Source organism: Erpetoichthys calabaricus, chromosome 13 (assembly GCF_900747795.2).
Source record: "Erpetoichthys calabaricus chromosome 13, fErpCal1.3, whole genome shotgun sequence".
NCBI lineage: Eukaryota > Metazoa > Chordata > Cladistia > Polypteriformes > Polypteridae > Erpetoichthys > Erpetoichthys calabaricus.
Window position 1 is genome coordinate 11,299,116 of NC_041406.2, and position 21,931 is coordinate 11,321,046.

The 21,931-nt window shown below is 41.6% G+C and overlaps 1 protein-coding gene across 1 annotated transcript in view; it reads left to right on the forward strand.

Moving 5' to 3' along the window:
- The first annotated feature begins 6,662 nt into the window (after positions 1-6,662).
- Positions 6,663-21,931, forward strand: part of LOC114663984 (C-C chemokine receptor type 4-like) — a 74,802-nt gene continuing 59,533 nt past the window's right edge. The window contains exon 1 of the mRNA XM_051935666.1: positions 6,663-6,762. The gene's annotated coding sequence lies outside the window, so the exon portion shown is untranslated. The remainder of the gene's footprint in view (positions 6,763-21,931) is intronic.

A 21,931-nucleotide genomic window follows, 5' to 3' on the forward strand; every position in this document is an offset into this window, starting at 1 on the left:
ACACATGTCTTACAGAGGGGAACTGACACAAGCAGATGGGACCAGCCTTGGATGGGACCTGCCTTGCTCTGAGGAGAGGCCGTAGCTGAGTGCCAACGGGCAAATGACAACGCGCTGATCAGGTGGCCCCACGAGGCAGGGCCTGGCCTGAGTGAAAAGGGAACTGTGCCGGAAATCGACAGATTGACTCAAGTTACTAATCCTGACCCCAAAAGCCACAACCCTCAGGCATCCAAGTGAATTTTTACCGCATTTCCTTTTCGAGCTTTAAAATGATTCATGTCCTTGGCATTTATACCCCGGGTGTGACGTTGTCTTATTGCTGAGGAAGCAAAACGATTATTTAAGTGAAATTATTTTAAGTCTGCTGGCACTCCAGTGCTGATTTCTGTTTGGAGTGACCCTGAAATTGAATTACGTGGGATTAATTCAATTTCATGGGTTAAGACAAGTCCTGTGATGCACCTGGGTGGTCTGCTCTTCACATCTTCACACACTGCTGCAGTGCGTCATTTTATAGCAAGAATAACTGTGACATCCTACCTTTACAAAGACAGTCATGTGAGAGTCCACTTTATGAGAAGGATTTAGGAGTCGTAGTGGACTCTAAGATACCGACTTCCCGACAGTGTTCAGAAGCCATTAAGAAGGCTAACAGAATGTCAGGTTATATAGCGCCTTGATGTGTGGAGTACAAGTCACAGGAGGTTCTCCTCAAGTTTTATAACAAACTGGTGAGGCCTCATCTGGAGTCCTGTGTGCAGTTTTGGTCTCCAGGCTACACAAAGGACATAGCAGCACAAGAAAAGGTCCAGTGAAGAGCAACTAGGCTGATTCAGGGCTACAGGGGATGAGTGATGAGGAAAGATTAAAAGAGCTGAGCCTTTAATGGAGAGGAAGAGGAGACCTGAGTGATGTGTTTAAATTATGAAAGGAATTAGTCCAGCAGATCGAGACGTTGACTTTAAAATGAGTTCATCAAGAACACGGGGACACAGTTGGAAACTTGTGAAGGGGAAATTTCACACAAGTTTTTTTTTACACAAAGAACCACAGACACTTGGAATAAGCAACCAAGTATTGTGACGGACAGCAGGACTTTAGGGACCCTCAAAACTCAACTTGATGTTATTGTGTAAGAATGTCAGGTTATACAGTGCCTTGATGTGTGGAGTACAAGTGTAACAGGTGTCTGGTCACACTTACAGGTAATCTAACTTAGACACCATTTAAATATCCGACTACGCCACCCAGTTTTATTAAAAGACTAGGAAGTCTTGAAATTTACTGAAAATAGCACACAGGTTTCTTTAAATTGGGCGGTGAGTAAACACACAATGAAAGACACAACAGTAATTTCAGAAAAAAAACAACAGTAAGTTCTATTGCACAAGACAATATAAAGTACAGTAAAAAGATAAACGAACATAACAAAATCTTAACATATCAGGAACGAATTTCCTTTTTTAAAAAGGAAAACACACAGTCCACACTCTAAAAATCCGTTAAAAACAAGAATTGGAGGATACAACCTTTAGTGGTGCAGAGTCCAAGTTGCTCACTGTGTTACCCCAACACTTAATCGTTCAACTGTCCACGGATGCATTCTGTTCACCAGACACTCGTTTCCCAACAGAAGTTTTGTCAAAACATTGAATCCCTGTCAGCGTCTGTTCGTTGTTCCTTTTTTTTCCAACTCTGGGCTCCTTGTGTTGCTGTGACCTAGGCACACCACATTTCTCGTCTGCCAGCTTTGCTTGGTCCTTTCATGCGGCTTCCCTCTCTCGCTGGACCCACAACTGGCGTCTCCTTGTGGAGCTGACGCTTCCTCCCTGGAAGTGTTGCCGTCCTTGTGTCTCATGTCGTGCCAACCACGTACCCTTGTCTGACTGCGAGCCCCTGTGCTCTGTCCAAGTGTCTTGGCAGCGTTTTCTGTGGACTGTCCCCTGTCTTCTGCTGCCCAGGAGTTTAAATCTCCTTCAGCCCCTGCTGTTGTCAGTCCAGGACAATCAGTTTAATCAATGGCACATTTAAATTTCCTGGGTTTAACAATTAATGAAAAGACAAGTTAACAAAATGTATTGTTACCAACCATTAATGAGTACAGATCTGCTGATTAGAAACCAATAGAGTCAGACATGTAGTCTCCAAGTCAGGTAAATACACACATCCTCCAAGGAAGGACCAGGGGCCTCATGTATAACGCCGTGCGTAGAACTCACACTATAACATGGTGTAAGTACTAAAGCGGGAATGCACGTACGCACAGAAAAATCCAGATGCAGGAATCTGTACGTACGCAAACTTTCACGTTCTTCCACTACATAAATCCCGATCAGTGTGAAAAGTAACGCACGTGCACGCGCCTTCTGTCCCGCCCCAACTCCTCCCAGAATTACGCCTCTTTGAATATGCAAATCAATATAAATAGCCTTCTGAGAAAAGACAATGGGAAAAGCACTGGGGAAAATATAAGAATTTCAGCGAATACCAAGTGGAGGCAAAGGAAAAACGTACTATTTGTTGGTTTAAACAGTGGTATAAACAACAAAAGGAAGTTGATCGAGTGACAGAGTGTCGGAGAAACTCGAAGGCTCAACTTCACAAAGTCGCACAGTCCCTGAAATAAAAAAGAAATCACATATCAAAGTCGCCATGAAAAGGCGAGTCGTAGCCCACCGTCTGAGTGTCATATGAAAGCTTATTAGGGTACAGACAAAAAAAAGGCACACAGTGGGGAAAAAAGCACGAAATGTCAACTTTAATCTCGAAATTTCCACTTTAATCACGTAGTTTATTTTGCCATTAAAGTAGAACATCATAAACTTCATGTTAAAATCGTTTAATTTACTAGTTTCTCAAATCCCATTGTAACTAAAGTAGGACGTTAAATGCTTTGTTCTGTATTTGATCTTCTATGTGCTCTGTGTGTGAATCACTACCTGCTTCTTAAACGGGCTTTCTATTTCTCCGACAGGACACATAATCCATTACATTCGTGATATTACAGCTCTCTGAATAATTAAAATACTGAGATGTATACGTGATATCTTTTTCATGATGATAGGAATGAAAGCATGTTATTAAACATGGGAACACGGTGGCGCAGTGATTGTTCATATCTCACACAAGAGGCTTGCTGCACCATGTGCGACCTTCGATGAAATAATTTATCACAGCAGTACTGTCTCTTTCAAACGTACTATTCCTATCCCTACTTTTCTTTCTCCAAATACCCAATCACCACACAATCAGCTATGTAATAGACGTGAAGCCATCTGTAAGCTTAGAACGCCGATTCTTCAAAACTTTTAAGGAACATTGAAATATCTTCATAGTACATGTTTAATTATTGTATCCGTCTATCCTTCCAGTGTCGCGTCAGCGCAAGAATACAACGCAATGCAGGAACAATCCCTGAACTAGCTAGCGCTGCGGCACCATGTCCTCACATGTTTAATTATTAACAATACAGATTATTTAAATGAAGTTAAAGTTTTATCTGTATAATATAATCAACATATTTTGCTGCATTTCATCTTAAAAATGAATACCATCATCATATGTAAATACGCGCTTTATAAAGTGGAGCAGGTTGTGCAATATTATAACTGTAGTGCAAGATTACAGTGAGGTGATTGTACTTATAAGTACAGACAGTTCTACAAGGAGCACTTGATGGACTGATTGAGTGCGTTTAGAGTTCTTGGGATGAAACTGTTTCTGAACCGCGAGGCCCGTACAGGAAAGGCTCTGGAGTGTTTTGCCGTGGCTGAGGCAGCGTCTGCTTCATGCTGTGTACCGATATTTCTCTTTCCGATCAGCTGCTGCTGTGATTCCTCACTCAGATACAGTGATATAAATACTCCGAGTGGTGCAGTGAGAGTAATATGGAAAAAGATGATCCGCTGTGGCAACCCTTAACGGGAGCAGCTGAAAGAAGAAGAAGAAGTGCAGTAAGAGTAACAACGCTAAAGCAGTTATGGTATTTGGAATACTATGGCTATTCCCTGGACCATTATATTGCTGCAGGTTAATTACAATCAGATGCATTACACTAATAAACAATATGCAGTTAGTTTCAGTGTATTTATAAAGCCGCGTCAGGAATGTGGGTCTAAGAAAGACCACACAGGAACAGTAGCACTGCTTTGACGCTGGGTGCTGCCAGTCCGCAAAACCGAGCGGAGAAATTGCCAAGGAATGAGGTACCGTGGAAATGTGCGTGGCTTTACGCCAAGTTTAGGTTTTATACATCGCGATTTGAGCGTGGAAACGTTCGTATGCAACATTTATGTGTGTATGTACCGTTTATACATGAGGCCCCAGGTCTTTTATCACAACTTGGTATTGTTTGTATACTCAACCAGCCAGACTTCAAAGCGGTGACTCCTTTGCAAGACAGCAAATACCTCCATCCTGCAGACAACCCTGACACAATCAGTAACTGGATTATCCAGGAAATCGAAAAACAAGGTCCTCTTCTGACACAAGTCCAAGGAGGTTCTGTTCAAGCTTTATAACACACTGGTGAGGCCTCATTTGGAGTCCTGGGTGCAGTTTTGGTCTCCAGGCTACAAAAAGGACATAACAGCACAAGAAAAGGCACAGAGAAGAGCAACTCGGCTGATTCAGGGCTACAGGTGATGAGTTATGAGGAAAGATTAAAAGAGTGGAGCCTAACGCTTTCATTAGGTTTAGGTCTCGCTAGGTTTTAATACAAAATTGGAGGTCTGAAAATTAAAAGTCCACCTTATGAGAAGGATTTAGGAGTCATAGTGGACTCTAAGCTATCGACTTCCAGACAGTATTCAGAAGCCATAAAGAAGGCTAACAGAATGTCAGGTTATATAGCGTCTTGATGTGTGGAGTACAAGTCACAGGAGGTTCTGCTCAAGCTTTATAACACACTGGTGAGGCCTCATCTGGAGTCCTGTGTGCAGTTTTGGTCTCCAGGTTACAAAAAGGACAAAAAAGCATTAGAAAAGGTCCAGAGAAGAGCGACTAGGCTGATTCAGGGCTACAGGGGATGAAATTTAATGTCAGTAAATGTAAAGTATTAAACGTAGGAAGTCAAAATGTGAGGTTTGAATACACAATGGGAGGTCTGATGAATTATGAGGAAAGATTCAAAGAGCTGAACCTTCTCAGTTTAAACCAAAGGAGATGAAGAGGAGACCTGATGTGTGGAGTACAAGTCCAATTTATGCTTTATAACACACTGGTGAGGCCTCATTTGGAGTCCTGTGTGCAGTTTGGTTCTCCAGGCTACAAAAAGGACATAGCAGCACTAGAAAAGGATTTAGAAGTCATAGTGGACTTGTTAATATCAACTGCCAGAAAGTGTTCAGAAGTCATTAAGAAGGCTCACAGAATGTCAGGTTATATAGCGCCTTGATGTGTGGAGTACAAGTTCAATGAGGTTCTGCTCAAGCTTTATAACACACTGGTGAGGCCTCATCTGGAGTCCTGGGTGCAGTTTTGGTCTCCAGGCTACAAAAAGGACATAGCAGCACTAGAGAAGGTCCAGAGAAGAGCGACTTGGCTGATTGCAGGGCTACAGGGAATGAGTTATGAGGAAAGATTAAAAGAGCTGAGCCTATACAGGAGATGAAGAGGAGACTTGAGTGAAATGTTTAAAATTATGAAGGGAATTAGTGCAGTGGATCGAGACGGTGACTTTAAAATGAGTTCATCAAGAACACGGGGACAACGTTGGAAACTTGTGAAGGGTGAATTTCACACAAACATTAGGAAGTTTTTCTTTACACAAAGAATGATAGACACTTGGAATAAGCAACCAAGTTGTGTGGTAGACAGTAAGACTTTAGTAATAAATTTATAATTTAATAAATTTAGTAATTAATAAAGTATCTATCTATCTATCTATCTATCTATCCATCTATCTATCTATCTATCTATCTATCTATCTATCTATCTATCTATCTATCTATCTATCTATCTTTAGGGACTTTCAAAACTCGACTTGATGTTTTTTTAGAAGAAATAAGTGGATAGGACTGGTGAGCTTGGCTGGGCTGAATGGCCTGTTCTCGTCCAGAGTGTTTTAAAAATCAATCAGTGAGGTACATTTATGTTAGAGAAGTCTGAACACATAAAGGAAAATTCCCCCCAACCCCCCCCCCCCCCCCCACCCAATTTTCATACCAACAAACACCCCAGACAAGGAGATGGAAGAGGATGTGAAACGCGATCTGAGAGTCACCAGTCAGACTAACCTGCTCGACTTTGGGGATGTGAGGTGAAAAACTCGCCAAAGCTGGAGGAAAATCCACAGAAACACGGGAAGAACACGCGGACCGTCCACACGGAGCTGGATCTGTCAGGTGGCAGCACTGATGGCCATGATGCCCACAGCACTTTTCCATTGTTGTCATCTGAATGCTGGATCTCTGATACAGCAGCACCCGCACCGTTCCACAACTCTTCCTTTTTTCTTGTCTGTCATTTATTTATTTTTTTTTGCTTGTTCTGTTGCATTTGCTCCAGTCTGACTTTTGTGCTTTTTCCTTTCAGTGCCCTTTTTTAACTTCTTTTTTTTTTTTTTACAAAATGCGGATATATCCAGTATATCAATCGTCTGGTCTTGCAGAGGCTCATGGACAGCATAAAATACTCACGCAAAAGGGAAGTTGTGCCAAATCTACTGCTGTTCGAGTCGCCAACGATCACCAACATCTTGACCAGTGAATGAATCTGAGAGAAGGCAGGACGGTCTCAACGCTGACGCCACACAAGCAGGTATTTGCACCTTTTTTTTTGTTTGCCGTTGCTTTTTCTGGTGTGAATACAGTCATAGGCTAAAAGTTTTGAGAATGACCCAAGTTTGCTGCTTCGGTGATTTTAGATCTTTGTGTCAGATGTTTCTATGGTGTACTGAAGTAGAATTACAAGCAGTTCATTTCAAAAGCTTTTATTGACAATTAAGTTTATGCGCAGAGTCCATATTTGCAATGTTGGCCCTTCTTTATTTTTCAAGACCTCATCAATCCACCTCTGGCAGGCTGGCAATCAACTTGTGGCCCAATCCTGACTGATGGTAGCCCATTCAATGCTTGGAGTTTGTCAAAATTGGTGGCTTTTTGTTTGTCCACCCGCCTCTTGAGGATTGACCACAAGTTCTCAGTGGGGAGTGTCCTGGCCATGGACCACAAATTTGGATGTTTTGTTCCCCCCGCACCCCCCCAAGCTACTTAGTTCTCACTTTTGCCTTATGGCCCAGTGCTCCATCATGCTGGGAAAGGCATTGTGGGTCACCAAACTATTCTTGGATGGTTGGGGAAGTTGCTCTCAGAGGATGTTTTGATCCCATTCTTTATTCATGGCTGTGTTCTTAGGCCAAATGGTGAGTGAGCCCACTGCCTTGGCTGAGAAGCAACCCCACTTGACATGAATGGTGTCAGGTTGCTTTACTGTTGGCCTGACACAGGACTGATGGTAGCACCGCTCACTTTTTCTTCTTTTCAATCAGAAAGGGGATTCATCAGAGAAAATGACTTGACCCCAGCAGTCCTCAGAAGTCCAATCCCAGAATGTCACTCTGTCCCTGATATTTTTGTTGGTTTCTTTGCTGCCCTTCTTGACACCCACCAGGCCATCCTCCAAAAATCTTTGCCATCACTCATACCTGCCTGCTGTCATTCCTGAGCAAACTCTGTTTTGGGAGCCCTGAAGCCTTCTTCACCTTTCTCTTCTACCTCAGTCAGCATGACAGAGTGATCTCCACCTTTGTCCTCGTCGACACACTCAACCGTGGATCACTGAAATGACGCCAGCAGGTCCTTTTGTGGCAGGGCTGGCATCAAGTTCAAGTTCAAGTTCAAGAGTATTTATTGTCATTTCATCCATATACAGTAGTACATCATACAGTGAAACAAAACAACGTTCCTCCAGGACCATGGTGCTACATAAAACACAGGACAACGAAGAATCCACGACACATAACATAAAACAAGGTGCATGTGAGTCAAATGTGCAAACATGTGCTACACTGCAGAACAGAACATACGTATCAGATATCAGACCGGTCCAGGAGTGTTCAGGAGTTTGACTGCTTGGGGGAAGAAACTGTTACACATTTTGGTGGTGAGGGCACGAATGCTTCAGTACCTTTTTCCCAATGGCAGGAGTGTAAACAGTGAATGTGAGGTGTGTGTTGGATCATTCACAATGCTGGTGGCTTTGTGGATGCAGAGTGTGGTGTAAATGTCCATGATGGAGGGAAGAGAGACAATGATGATCATCTCAGTTGTCTTCACTATCTGTTGTATGGCTTTGCGATCCCTGACCATGCAATCTCCAAACCAGACAGTCATGCAGTTGCTCAGGATGCTCTCTAAGGTTCCTCTGTAGAATGTTGTTAGACTAGCTGGTGGAAGATGGGCTTTCCTCGGCCTATGCAGGAAGTAGAGCCGCTGCTGGGCTTTCTTGGCTAAAGAGCTGGTGTTGTGAGACCAGGTGAGGTTCTCTGCCAGGTGGACACCCAGGAATTTGGTGCTATTGACGACCTCCACTGTTGAGCCATCAATGTTCAGTGACAGATGGTCACTCTTAGACTTCCTAAGTCAACAATCATCTTCTTTGTTTTGGCACTATAGGCACTCAAAACATTTCAGACTTACCTACGGGTAAAGGCGCTTTATAATAGATAGATAGATAGATAGATAGATAGATAGATAGATAGATAGATAGATAGATAGATAGATAGATAGATAGATAGATAGATAGATAGATAGATATGAAAGGCACTATATAGATAGATAGATAGATAGATAGATAGATAGATAGATAGATAGATAGATAGATAGATAGATAGATAGATAGATAGATAGATAGATAGATGAAAGGCACTATATAGATAGATAGATAGATAGATGAAAGGCACTATATAGATAGATAGATAGATAGATAGATAGATAGATAGATAGATAGATAGATAGATAGATAGATAGATAGATATGAAAGGCACTAGATAGATAGATAGATAGATAGATAGATAGATAGATAGATAGATAGATAGATAGATAGATAGATAGATAGATAGATAGATAGATAGATAGATGAAAGGCACTATATAGATAGATAGATAGATAGATAGATAGATAGATAGATAGATAGATAGATAGATAGATAGATAGATAGATAGATAGATAGATAGATAGATAGGAATGGTAGTATTAGATAGATAGATAGATAGATAGATAGATAGATAGATAGATAGATAGATAGATAGATAGATAGATAGATAGATAGATAGATAGATAGATATGAAAGGCACTATATAATAGATAGATAGATAGATAGATAGATAGATAGATAGATAGATAGATAGATAGATAGATAGATAGATAGATAGATAGATAGATAGATAGATAGATAGATAGATAGATAGATAGATAGATAGATAGATAGATAGATAGATAGATTGTTCTATTCCAGAAGAAATAAAGATAAATAAAGACTCGGATAGCACCTTTACAATTTATAAAAATAATTTGAAGTCCCTTCTTTTCAAAGACCTCAGAGTACATTGGGGAAAGGATCTGTCACTCAATTTTTCAGAAAAGGAGTGGAAGGCAGCCATGCCCAGAATACACTCGAGCTCCACATGCGCAAAACATACAATTATTCAACTTAAAATCTTTTCTCAAGATTTATCTCATTTAAAACTATCCAAAATGTTTCCAGAGTAAGATTCAACCTGCGAACGTTGCAATCGAGCTCCAGCCTCACTGGGTCACATGTTTTGGGCCTGCACCAAATTAACATTATTCTGGACTAAAATCTTTAAATGCCTTTCAGACAGCCTTGGTGTTCCAATCCCTCCTAACCCATTAACAGCTGTGTTTGGTGGTCTCACAGATGATCTTAATGAGAAGAAGGACAAACATACTGGAATTACCTTTGCCTCACTACTAACATGTAGACTTATCTTCCTCAACTGGAAGAATCCCAACCCACCTCCTTTAAGTCACTTTAAAATAAGGCAGGATCTAATCAATAACTTTTTAGATTAAGCTTCCATTTTGGGGAATGATACTCTTCCATATTTGTTTGCTTTTTATAGAGCAGCTTTAGTTGCTGGCTCTCCTCTCGTTCTCTTGAGGGGGGTTGAATTTTGTTTTGCTTGCTTAACTCTGACTTGATTGTATGGAATGTTATCTGCTTCTAATTAAAATCAATCAATCAATCAATCAATCAATAAAAAAAAAAGAAATTTGTTTTCTGAAGTGGTCCCTTTAACTTTACACTATGATGCTGCCACCCTCATTTTTGACAGCTGGGATGTGTGCTTTGCCTTTCTTCCTTCATGCATAGTGGTGATCATTATGGGTAACCAGCAATTCTCTTCTTTCTTTCCTTCTCTTTCTCTTCTCCTCCACTCCCCCCAGCAAGCTTTGTCTTCCTCCTCTCTTCTCTGGCTCCTGGAGTAGTGGCTGCTGACTCCTTTTATAGCCCACCCGAAAGTACTCCAGGTGTTTGATGACTTATTTCCAGAGGCACTTCCAGTGTGTTAGAAGAGCTGCTCTGTAGGGCTCTGCAGCCACTACAGTACCCCCTGGTGGCACCCATGGATCCAAACAGGGCTGCACCAAACACCAACTACAGTCGACCCTTGATATACGACCGGCCTGACATGCGAACAACTTGATTTACGACCAAACCAACATCTTGAGTTACGACCCGAATGTGGTCACGTGTATCCGCTTGCGCGATTGTAAACAAACAACGGAGAGCGTTAGTAAGCGTCAGTCGGAGCCCAGATACATGTGTTTGTGGACGTAATTTCGGTCATTGCAGTGATTTACCTATATATATAATTCACTAAGACCATGCAAGCAAGACACATAATTGCTAAGGAAGGAAGAGAAGGTAACGAAGGTAAAGAAAGCGATCACAATCGAAACGAAGAAGGAAATTGTGTGGAAATATGAGAGTGGTGTTCCTGTGACCGATCTCTCTAATATGTACAGCATGTCGAAATCCACCATCTCGACAATTTTACAAAGAAAAGATTTGTATAAGGAGGCTCCTTCCAAACAACCACCTTCCATTTCATTCTCCTCCTCCTCCTTTCCTGCAGCCCAAAGATGTCAAATTAAATGGTGAGTACAGTATGGAATTGTTGTTTCTAGAATAGAATAGAATGCCTTTTATTGTCACTATACACATGTCGAATGAGATTAAAAGCAGCTCCTTCAGTGCAGACATATGTGTAGAACACAACAAGTAAATAAACAAATAAACAAATGGTGCGAAAAGACGCAAAGAAGTTGCAAAAAAAAAGTTCTGCATAGGGCTTGTATGGTTGTTTCTTTAGCCTTACCATAACGACGGATCTGCGGCCCCGCTTCTGCTTCCTTTCCCTCCTCCGTCTGCGTCGTCTCCTAGACCTGACAACAATCCACGGAGAGCCCGCTGGTCTCGCTATGTTGTCTGGGATGTTGTGCGTGTGATGAAAAACACTCGAAACAGATGTCTGGCTCTGGACACCGATGTCTATAAGGTTCTGATGGGTGTAGCGGATGTTCGCCGAACTGATCGTGCACAAACAAGCAAGAAAAAAAAGTACAAAAACAACAAAAAAGTGCACTGAAAAGGAGAGCCCTAAGCCGCTGTGACCATGCGCGCCGCCATGCTCCTAGCTTAATCTAGCCTACTTCTGGTAGTCTAGGCACTTTTTATAACTTTTTGGTTAGTACATTAGAAAAATTATTGGTGTTTTGGTAAATTCTGCACATTATACAACCCTTTTTTATTATGAAAAGGTTAAGTAAGTGTTGCAGTGGGAGGTTCCATGGGTATTATGGGTATTTCCATTATTTCTTATGGGAAAAATAGTCTTGACTTACAACCAACTTGAGTTACAACCAGCCCTCACGAAAGAATTAAGTTCGTAAGTCAAGGGTCCACTGTACCATTAAGCCCTGTGGAAGTTCTAGGCACCGCTGCAACTCATGAGGGGTTCCATCTAGCACTCTACAATGATAGGCTGGCTCCCCCAGTCTTCCCAGCATGGAGGCGTCCCGTTTGCCATAGCACATGTCAGGAGGCCCCTCCTCCCCTATGCAATTCCCTCTCTACCCAAATATTCTGACCCTGTCATTGTCTCTGAAGGTCCCCCATATGCCACATGCCGTTCCGCCGCTCTTCTGTCTTCCTGACTACTGCTAGGATGCTATCCCCCCAAACTAACTGTTAGCCGGTTCCCTTTTGTCTGCAGGCCTCAACACTCCATGTTTTCAGGCATTGGTTACACCTTCAAAATTCAATTCTCACCCACATTGGAACTCAGAGGTACACAAGCCCTCCAACCGCATCAAGGTGGGAATCAAGGAGGGTCAAGAAATCAGGTTAGGCTTTACGCTCCCTAAATTGTCTCCACCTTTGGTGTTTATTTTATCCTCTTTAACTTCAAAACCTAACCCTGGTTATACTTGATTGCTTCTGTACGCGGTCTTGATGTACTGTAGATAGTGATGAGTCCGCTATGACTCCCACATCCTTCTCATCAACGGTACTTTGAAACTCTAAACCCCCCATTGTGTATTCAAATCAGACATTTCAACTTTCTTCATGTAGTCCTTTAACTTTATTTCTATAGACTTTCATCTGCCACAAATCTACCCAACCTTGTGCTTTGTCCAGGTCCCACTGCAGTCATTTCTCTTTTTGACTCTTTATTATCTGAACTTCTACTTAGTTTGGTGTCATTTGCAGACTTCACCAAGCTTGCTATTTATTTTCTGATTTTTTTAAATTGTGTATGTTAAAAGATCAGCAGCCACAGCATTGACTCCTGACACGCACCATTTTTAAATTCTCACCTGATTCAGATAAAGTTTCTCACGCTGTAGCTGTTTGCTCCCAGTGGTTTCAACTCATTTTGTACCCACCTACACACAGCACCCTGAATGTCCACATCTCTCAGTTTGATTGCTAACCTCTCATGTGGTATCAAAAGTTTCTGATAATCGAGGTGAATAATCTGACGTGTGTCTCTCGGATTGTCTGCTGTTGTTTTGTCCTCATAGAATTTCAACATGTTAGTGGAACACGACCTTCCTCATCCGAACCCAGGCTGACCGTTGAGTAAAACGTCTGTTTCTGCTCGATATTTACCTTTATAATTACTTCCATTTTGTTGTGGGGGTACAAAATCTGTACATTTTGGTTTATACATAAAATTAGAATATCATGACAAAGTTGATTTATTTCAGTAATTCCATTCAAAAAGTGAAACTTGTATATTAGATTCATTCATTACACACAGACTGATGTATTTCAAATGTTTATTTCTTTTAATTTTGATGATTATAACTGACAACTAATCCATCCATCCATTTTCCAACCCGCTGAATCCAAACACAGGGTCACGGGGGTCTGCTGGAGCCAATCCCAGCCAACACAGGGCACAAGGCAGGAACCAATCCCGGGCAGGATGCCAACCCACCACAGGACACACACAAACACCAAGGACAATTTAGAATCGCCAATCCACCTAACCAGCATGTCTTTGGACTGTGGGAGGAAACCGGAGCACCCGGAGGAAACCCACGCAGACACGGGGAGAACATGCAAACTCCACGCAGGGAGGACCCGGGAAGCGAACCCAGGTCTCCTAACTGCAAGGCAGCAGCACTACCACTGCGCCACCGTGCCGCCCCTGACAACTAATGAAAATCCCAAATTCAGTATCTCGGAAAATTAGAATATCAATTAAGACCAATGCAAAAAAAGGATTTTTAGAAATGTTGGCTAACTGAAAGGTATGAACATGAAAAGTCTGAGCATGTACAGCACTCAATATTTAGTTGGGGCTCCTTTGGCCTGGATTACTGCAGCAATGCGGCGTGGCATGGAGTCGATCAGTCTGTGGCACTGCTCAGGTGTTAGGAGAGCCCATGTTGCTCTGATAGTGGCCTTCAGCTCTTCTGAATTGTTGGGTCTGGCGTATTGCATCTTCCTCTTCACAATACCCCATAGATTTTCTATGGGGTTAAGGTCAGGCGAGTTTGCTGGCCAATCAAGAACAGGGATACCATGGTCCTTAAACCAGGTACTGGTAGCTTTGGCACTGTGTGCAGGTGCCAGGTCCTGTTCGAAAATGAAATCTGCATCTCCATAAAGTTCGTCAGCAGCAGGAAGCATGAAGTGCTCTAAAACTTCCTGGTAGACGGCCACGTTGACCTTGGACCTCTGAAAACACAATGGACCAACACCAGCAGATGACATGGCACCCCAAACCATCACTGACTGTGGAAACTTTACACTGGACCTCAAGCAACGTGGATTCTGTGCCTCTCCTCTCTTCCTCCAGACTCTGGGACCTTGATTTCCAAAGAAAATGCAAAATTTACTTTCATCAGAGAACATAACTTTGGACCACTCAGCAGCAGTCCAAAGGCGAGACGCTTCTGACGCTGTCTCTTGTTCAAGAGTAGCTTGACACAAGGAATGCGACAGCTGAAACCCATGTCTTGCATACGTCTGTGCCTGGTGGTTCTTGAAGCACTGACTCCAGCTGCAGTCCACTCTTTGTGAATCTCCCCCACATTTTTCAATGGGTTTTGTTTCACAATCCTCTCCAGGGTGCGGTTATCCCTATTGCTTGTCCACTTTTTTCTACCACATCTTGTCCTTCCCTTCGCCTCTCTATTAATGTGCTTGGACACAGAGCTCTGTGAACAGCCGGCCTCTTTAGCAATGACCTTTTGTGTCTTGCCCTCCTTGTGCAAGGTGTCAATGGTCGTCTTTTGGACAACTGTCAAGTCAGCAGTCTTCCCCATGATTGTGTGGCCTACAGAACTCAACTGAGAGACCATTTAAAGGCTTTTGAGTTAATTAGCTGATTAGAGTGTGGCACCAGGTGTCTCCAATATTGAACCTTTTCACAATATTCTAATTTTCCGAGATACTGAATTTGGGACTTTCATTAGTTGTCAGTTATAATCATCAACATTAAAAGAAATAAACATTTGAAACACATCAGTCTGTGTGTAATGAATGAATCTAATATACAAGTTTCACTTTTTGAATGGAATTACTGAAATAAATCAACTTTGTCATGATATTCTAATTTTATGACCAGCACCTGTATTTCCATTATATTTTGTTCAAGACAAAACAACGGACGAACAAAATTCAGGACACATCAAAGCGTATCCTCTTCCTAGTTGTACCTCACTTTTAAAACAGCTGTTCCAACAAAGAAAGGAATACATGCTGGTACCTGAGGCTAATAATTAGTTTATAACCTGGGCATCTGGGACAAAAAGTAGCTAAATTATTTTACAGCCTTGGAAAGGAAGACATGATGACACCTCAGGCAACATCAAAAGAAGTTTTACTGTTTGGGAAAACAGACAGTGAGTTCATTCATCATATTGACAGCCAGCCCATCAGAATATCTAACAATCACATCTTGCTAAACCCCCAGTAAAAATTTTAAATGAATATGCCTCATCTGAAGAGCAACATAGGAGGGAGGAAGAAGAAGAGACAAAGACATCAGGAGAAGGGAACAGAGCGACATCAGAAGAGGGCGCCGGCAATGTACGGCCATTTCTAAAAGCATCTCATGAACAACCAAGAGTTCTCGATCACAAGCCGCCTGCGACATTCATCCTTGTCATCTTTACTTTTTAGTAAGCTTTTTCTAAAGACTATATATATCTAGACTTTACTATCAGTCCCATTTTCTATTATTCTTTGTTCCACTGGTATTCTTATTATTCCTGTAATAAATACCATGATGCTTTTATCTTTCTATGCTTTGTTTTAATGTCTAGAGTGATTGAAGTAATAAAGTAGATTTCTTTGAGCACCTGGTGCAGCCAGAGGTTTGCCATACGCTCTGTGCTGCGAGGTTTATTAAGGCTGAGGGTGAGAGCTCCACCCAATAGTGGGGAACGGGATGTAAAGTAAGGCACTCTGGGCTGATAAATGGCCTATAGTCAAGAGTGCTGAGCCTTTGTATGTTTAAATGTATTATTGGAGACCAAAAGTAATATTTAGGTCTGAGATATCATTAAAACATCATATGTTGTTCGTGTCGATAATAAGTAAGTCTCTTGGAGTGCTGAGAGAGTGGCAGGCTGTGTTATTCCTAAGGCACTTGTGTGGTTTAAAGTGCTAGAGGTTAACCAGCTGTGTGTGTGTCATTCGTAGGGCACTGTTGAGTTTCTGTGTGTATGCATATGTGTGTGTTCATCTTAAGGTGCAACAGTAGATCCACCTGGTAACGAATCTGATGAGCACACTTACCCCTAGGTAAAGGGTAAGTAGAGGGAAATATCACAATAATACACATTTATTTACCGGTGATGCACATTGATCTTCATGGCCTATACTTACTTAGATCCACCCAATCTCATGTCTACATAATGGAATAATATTTACTGGCCTCCAGTCTGGAGCAATACAGACTACAATCCCCATAATTCCATCTTCAGCTTCTTAATGATGAGATGTTTTTTTCAGGGACTCCTTACTGTCCAGCCCTCATGATTATACACAGAGTTAGAAGTATTTATGTAATTTCCCATCTCAACATACATAATTTTATGTAGTTCAGTTAGTGCAAACTTAACGTGTGTAAGATACTAGAGGTTGCTGTTGCCCCTTTCAACCCAACGGACAGCCACCCTGAACACAGGGTTAAATCACCAAGAAGGTATTTAATTATTCTTCCTTTTACAGTAATGCCCTGTAGCACCTCCGCCACCATACACAGGCAGTACAATACTAATAAATACAATAAATCAACACAAATCTCTCCTCCACACCTCCCAGCAATCTTTCTCCTCTAACTCCCAACTCAGGCTCACTTGCTGGATCTCCAACAGTCCTTTATGTAGTGTCTGACTCAGAAGTGCTTCGGTTCTTCCGTCCATGTGTCTTTTCCTGCACCTCTGGGTCAGCTGGAGAAGTTGAGTCTTTTGTCAGCCCAGCAGTACTTCAGAACTTCTATCCCCGTGACTCGATAGTACTTCCAGGCTATGGAAAACATACGAATCCCCAGGTCCCCCTGCAGCGTCTCCTGGCAGCACCTATGGTATCCAGCAGGGCTGAGAAGCCAAACTCCAAATCCCATGGTGCCCTGCGGGAATCCGGGGCACTGCTATGCTGCAGGGAAATCGCCATGTGGCGTTTTGAGGGAGGCAGTGTCCCACAGTAGCTGCCTTCCCCCATCCTTCTCCTCTATGGGTGTTCGCCACACGTGCCAATTATAGACCAAAATAATCATAAACGCCTGAAAGAGAAAGCATGCAGATGCAGACAGGAACCAGCCTGTGTGCCCGATAACAGCCTATCCCATGCAAGTGTGAAGGATACACAGGATGGCAACGGAAGCTGTGCAAATATCACACCCAGTGCTGTTTGACTTCTCAGATCAATGAGAATGTTCAAGATGGAGTCAAAGATTTGAAGGACTCTGCAATGAATCATCCATTATGATTATACAAAGAGTTAGAATTCATCCATCCATCCATCCATTTTCCAACCCCCCATCGAGAATTTTTTATGTAATTTGCCATCTCAACATACATAATCGTATGTGGTTCAGTTGGTGCAAACTTAACATGCCAATTATAGACCAAACTAACCATAAAAGCCTGAAAGAGAACCCGTGCAGATGCAGACAGAAGTCAGCCTGTATGCCCGATAATGGCCTATCCCATGATTACTTGACCATGTAAGTGTGAAAGAAACACGGCATGGCAACAGAAACTGTGCAAATATTACACCCAGTGCCGTTTGACTTCTCAGATCAATCAGAATGGTCAAAATGGAGTTGATGATTTCAAGGACTCTGCATTGCATCACAGTTTAATGCAAAACAAGAGGAACATCAGGTAGATTCACTCTTACATGCAATAGGGGGGTACAACTGGTGATATTTTAGACATTCAAGAGTGGCCCAAGCTGATGTCCTGTCTTGGCAGGAAAACATATAACTAATTTCTTGAGAAAACCAAGAGGTGCGAGCAAAAGGCAAACAAAAGAAAATAAAAGTAAACCAAAATGACTTACGAAACGAATTAAAGTCAAATAATAATAAGTTGAAAACCAGGCAAGACAAGAAAAATAATCACACAAGAAGTCAAACTGAAAATAAGGATTTTATCTGTAGATCAGATAAGGCTCAGAGCAAAAGGCCAACCTTTTATGCTGTTTGCTGATTAAGTCAAGGTCATGACTCCAGAAACCACACCCCTAGAAACATGACCCTGACAACGCTGCACAATATGGCTTCTCTAAAAGGAAAAAGTTACAAAACATCAATATTTAACCTATTCCATGACAACTTATTAAGAGGGCAGAATCAGTTATGGGACGTCTCCTGGACCTGCTGGAGGTTGTAGTGAAGCAGAGAAAGAAGACAAACTCAACAATGCATCACATCTTCTCTGTGACACATCAGCATTGGGGACATTCGACCAACAAAATTATTCAGCAGAATTGGGTCAAGAAACACGACGGGGGGCTCCTTTGTACCAACAATAATATGCCACACTGTGACTGTGTCTGCTCCTTTAATCTTCAGCCAACTTTTCTTCTCTTTTGTAATTCTTTTGTGTGTTTGAGAGGAGCTGTTGTTTGTTAGAATATTTCTATATTACTTAAGCTTCTCTAGAAGGTGCATTCAGCCTGTTATGCTGTGCCAGAGAAATCAGGATGAACAGGAGATGAAATGTAAAGAATAGCCAAGGTTGAAATCTGAGATCTGTCATACCATTCACTGCAACCATAACCCTAAGAATCAAAGAATCATAGTTAGGACACAAAACAAAGAGTCAGAAATCAGGAAATCTAACAGCACAAAAATGAAGAATTAATTGCACTTACATATGTAAGATTGTTTTTTGAGGATATCCGCAAACCCTGATAATCAAGGGTCTGTCTTTGGACCGTTACTTTTTCTGATTAATATTAATGATATGATTTTGGATCAGTTAGTAAACCTGTGAAATCTGCAGATAACACTAAAATTGGTGGGATGGCAGACACTGAGGAGGCAGCAAAAAAAATTCAGAAAGTCCTGAACAAGCTTCAGAGCTGGACAAACACCTGGAAAATGTGGTGGACATCTCTATATATTGTCACGCTTGAGTCACAGATTTGCACAGAAACACAGGAGGTTGTAGAAACAGGAACTTTATTCAAACACTGCAAACAAACATGTCTCTTTTTCAAAAGTTTAAAAGTGCTCCTTGACAAGACGGAGATGACAGTTTCATCTCACAATTAAAAGAATGCAAACATATCTTCCTCTTCAAAGGAGTGCGCGTCAGGAGCAGGGAAGGACAGAGAGTTAGAGAAAGTCAAACAGTCAATCAAAAACTGACAGGTGCCGTTTGGACTTTTGAGTCTGCGAAGTACCACACGGATCGTGCGATAGATCAGCCGCAGCAAGCGAGCAAGGGAGCAATGTGAAGGCAGTCTTTCAGCGTCTTTTTTTTAACCTGTAAGGGTGCGATCAGCCCCCCAGCTCACAATATATATAAAATCCAACATCTGTCTGTCTGTCTGTCTGTGCGCTTTTCATGCGAGAACTACTTAACAGATTTAGATCGGGTTTTTGTCTATAATTTGTTTGAACATTCTGGTTAAATTTGCGACCTACCTCATCGCGGTAAGTATTATAGTTTGCTTGCTGTACCAATTTATTTGTGTGAATCTGAGAGAGTCGGAGCGGGGCCTTCCTCACTCACGCGCCAGCCTCGGGGCATACCTCCACTTAGCTAGTGAACGAAAGAACTGCTTAACATATTTAGATCATGTTTTTCTATAATTTGCTTGAACATTCCAGTTGATTTTGTGACTTCTGTCATCGCACTAAGTATCATAGTTCGCTTGCGGTACTGATTTATTCGGGTGAATCCAAGAGAGAGAGAGAGACTTTGGGTCGAGGAGGTGCGGGACCTCAGGAGTAGGGAGCTGTGCAGGGCCCTCCTCACTCACATGCCAGCCACCGTTCAAGTCGCTCTACCTCTTGCCATGTGTTGGAGCGCATCTTGCCTCTGTTTAGCAGACATTATAATCTAGAGATTGTTAAGGAGTAACGTTTGATGTTTTTGAGAGATACAAATGATAACATTTTAAAAGAAAATTTTTAAAATGTGTCCTGTTTCACTACTACACAGGCAGAGCTGTGGGGGACAGCTAATCAATAATAAATACAAGACGGGAGACACTGAGCTACAGGAAGTATCCTCTGTAAAGGATTTGGGGGTTTATGTTGATTTGTTTTCATCATCTAAACAATGTGCAGTAGTAATTAAAATGACAAAATGTTAGGTTATATCATAAACACCATTAAATATAAATCAAGGGACGTTATTGTCAGGCTATACAATGCACTGGTGAGACCACATCTGGAGTCCTGTGTGCAGTTCTGGTCATCACAAGAAAGGCAGAGCAGAACCTGAAGCTGTGCAGAGGAGAATAACCAAGTGCATCATGGGTCTTAAAGACAAGTCCTACTGTGGCAGCCTCCGAGAATTTAACCTGTTTAGCAGACTGCATGGGGACCTCCTCCAGGTATTTAAAATTCTCAAAGACATTAGCAAAGTAGAACTAAATGGTTAACCACACACTTGATGACAAAAGTGGAAATTAATGGGGAGTGCATTAAGCACTGAAGCCAGAAAGAACTTATTCTTGCAAAGAGTTGTGGGAATCGGGAACAAACAAACAAGAAATGGAGTTGAAGCAGAGGCCTTGACAGCCTTTAAGAAGGATCTGGAGGACATATTAGGACAGCTTAGATATTCGCTAAACAAACAAGCCTGATGGATCCAATGCTCTCCTCACATTTGTCAAATTTCCTCTGTTCTTATGGGCCCGTGTGCAGAAAAATAAACAGGAGCAAAGGTATGAAACTGTCCTGAGAGTGTTGCATATTTCAGGTCATTTTTGCCTGATTTATCCAGGGGATGCACAAGATTAAAAAATCTTCCATGATAACCACACGTTTATACTCAGGCACATCACTTGAAGCCGCTGAACTTACTCAAGGCGTTTCAAAGTTGGGGGCTGTGTTTTGATGGACGTCCTTTTGTAGGCAGTGTAGGGTCACCTCATTGCTTCATATACTCTGGTAATGACAGGAAATTGAGTTTGATGTCTTCATGCCTGACTTCACCTTAACAGGAATCACCTCGAAAGATAACTGGTCAGGTTTTTATATGCTTTGTAAAATGACCTGTACTCAATAAAACTAAAATTAGAAAGAGAGCTAGAAGTGAAAGGCACTATATGATAGATAGATAGATAGATAGATAGATAGATAGATAGATAGATAGATAGATAGATAGATAGATAGATAGATAGATAGATAGATAGATAGATAGATAGATAGATAGATAGATAGATAGATAGATAGATAGATAGATAGATAGATAGATAGATAGATAGATAGATAGTGTAAGCTCATATAGGTGAGATGGTCAGGGGTCGCCTTAGGGTGAGGGTTTTATCGTGTAGTTCTACTCACGATTCATGGAGCTGGATACTTTATTGATCAGTAGTACCAGTAGCCAAGAGTTAAATACAAACATTTCAGTCCTCTTCCACAAATACCATACAAATAACGCAATCTCACTACACTAGATGGTACATCCAATAATGCCAGTGAAGTGAGAACTGTGTAATAATACTACTATCAAAGCGACAGGTGGCACCTAATATTAAAGTCAAAGTGACAGAAACTAAAGTGACTTAATGTCAATGTAAAACAGAATAAAGTGACACGGTTTATGCAGGTAGGGTAATAACGCTTATGTAGTTTAACTTTGCTAATTTTGCAGTGGGAAGAACACCTCAGCCAAATTTCAACCTGCAAAGTGGACTCCTGAGTTATCATCATTTTAGTTTAATTATAAATTGTGCATGAAAGGGGTTG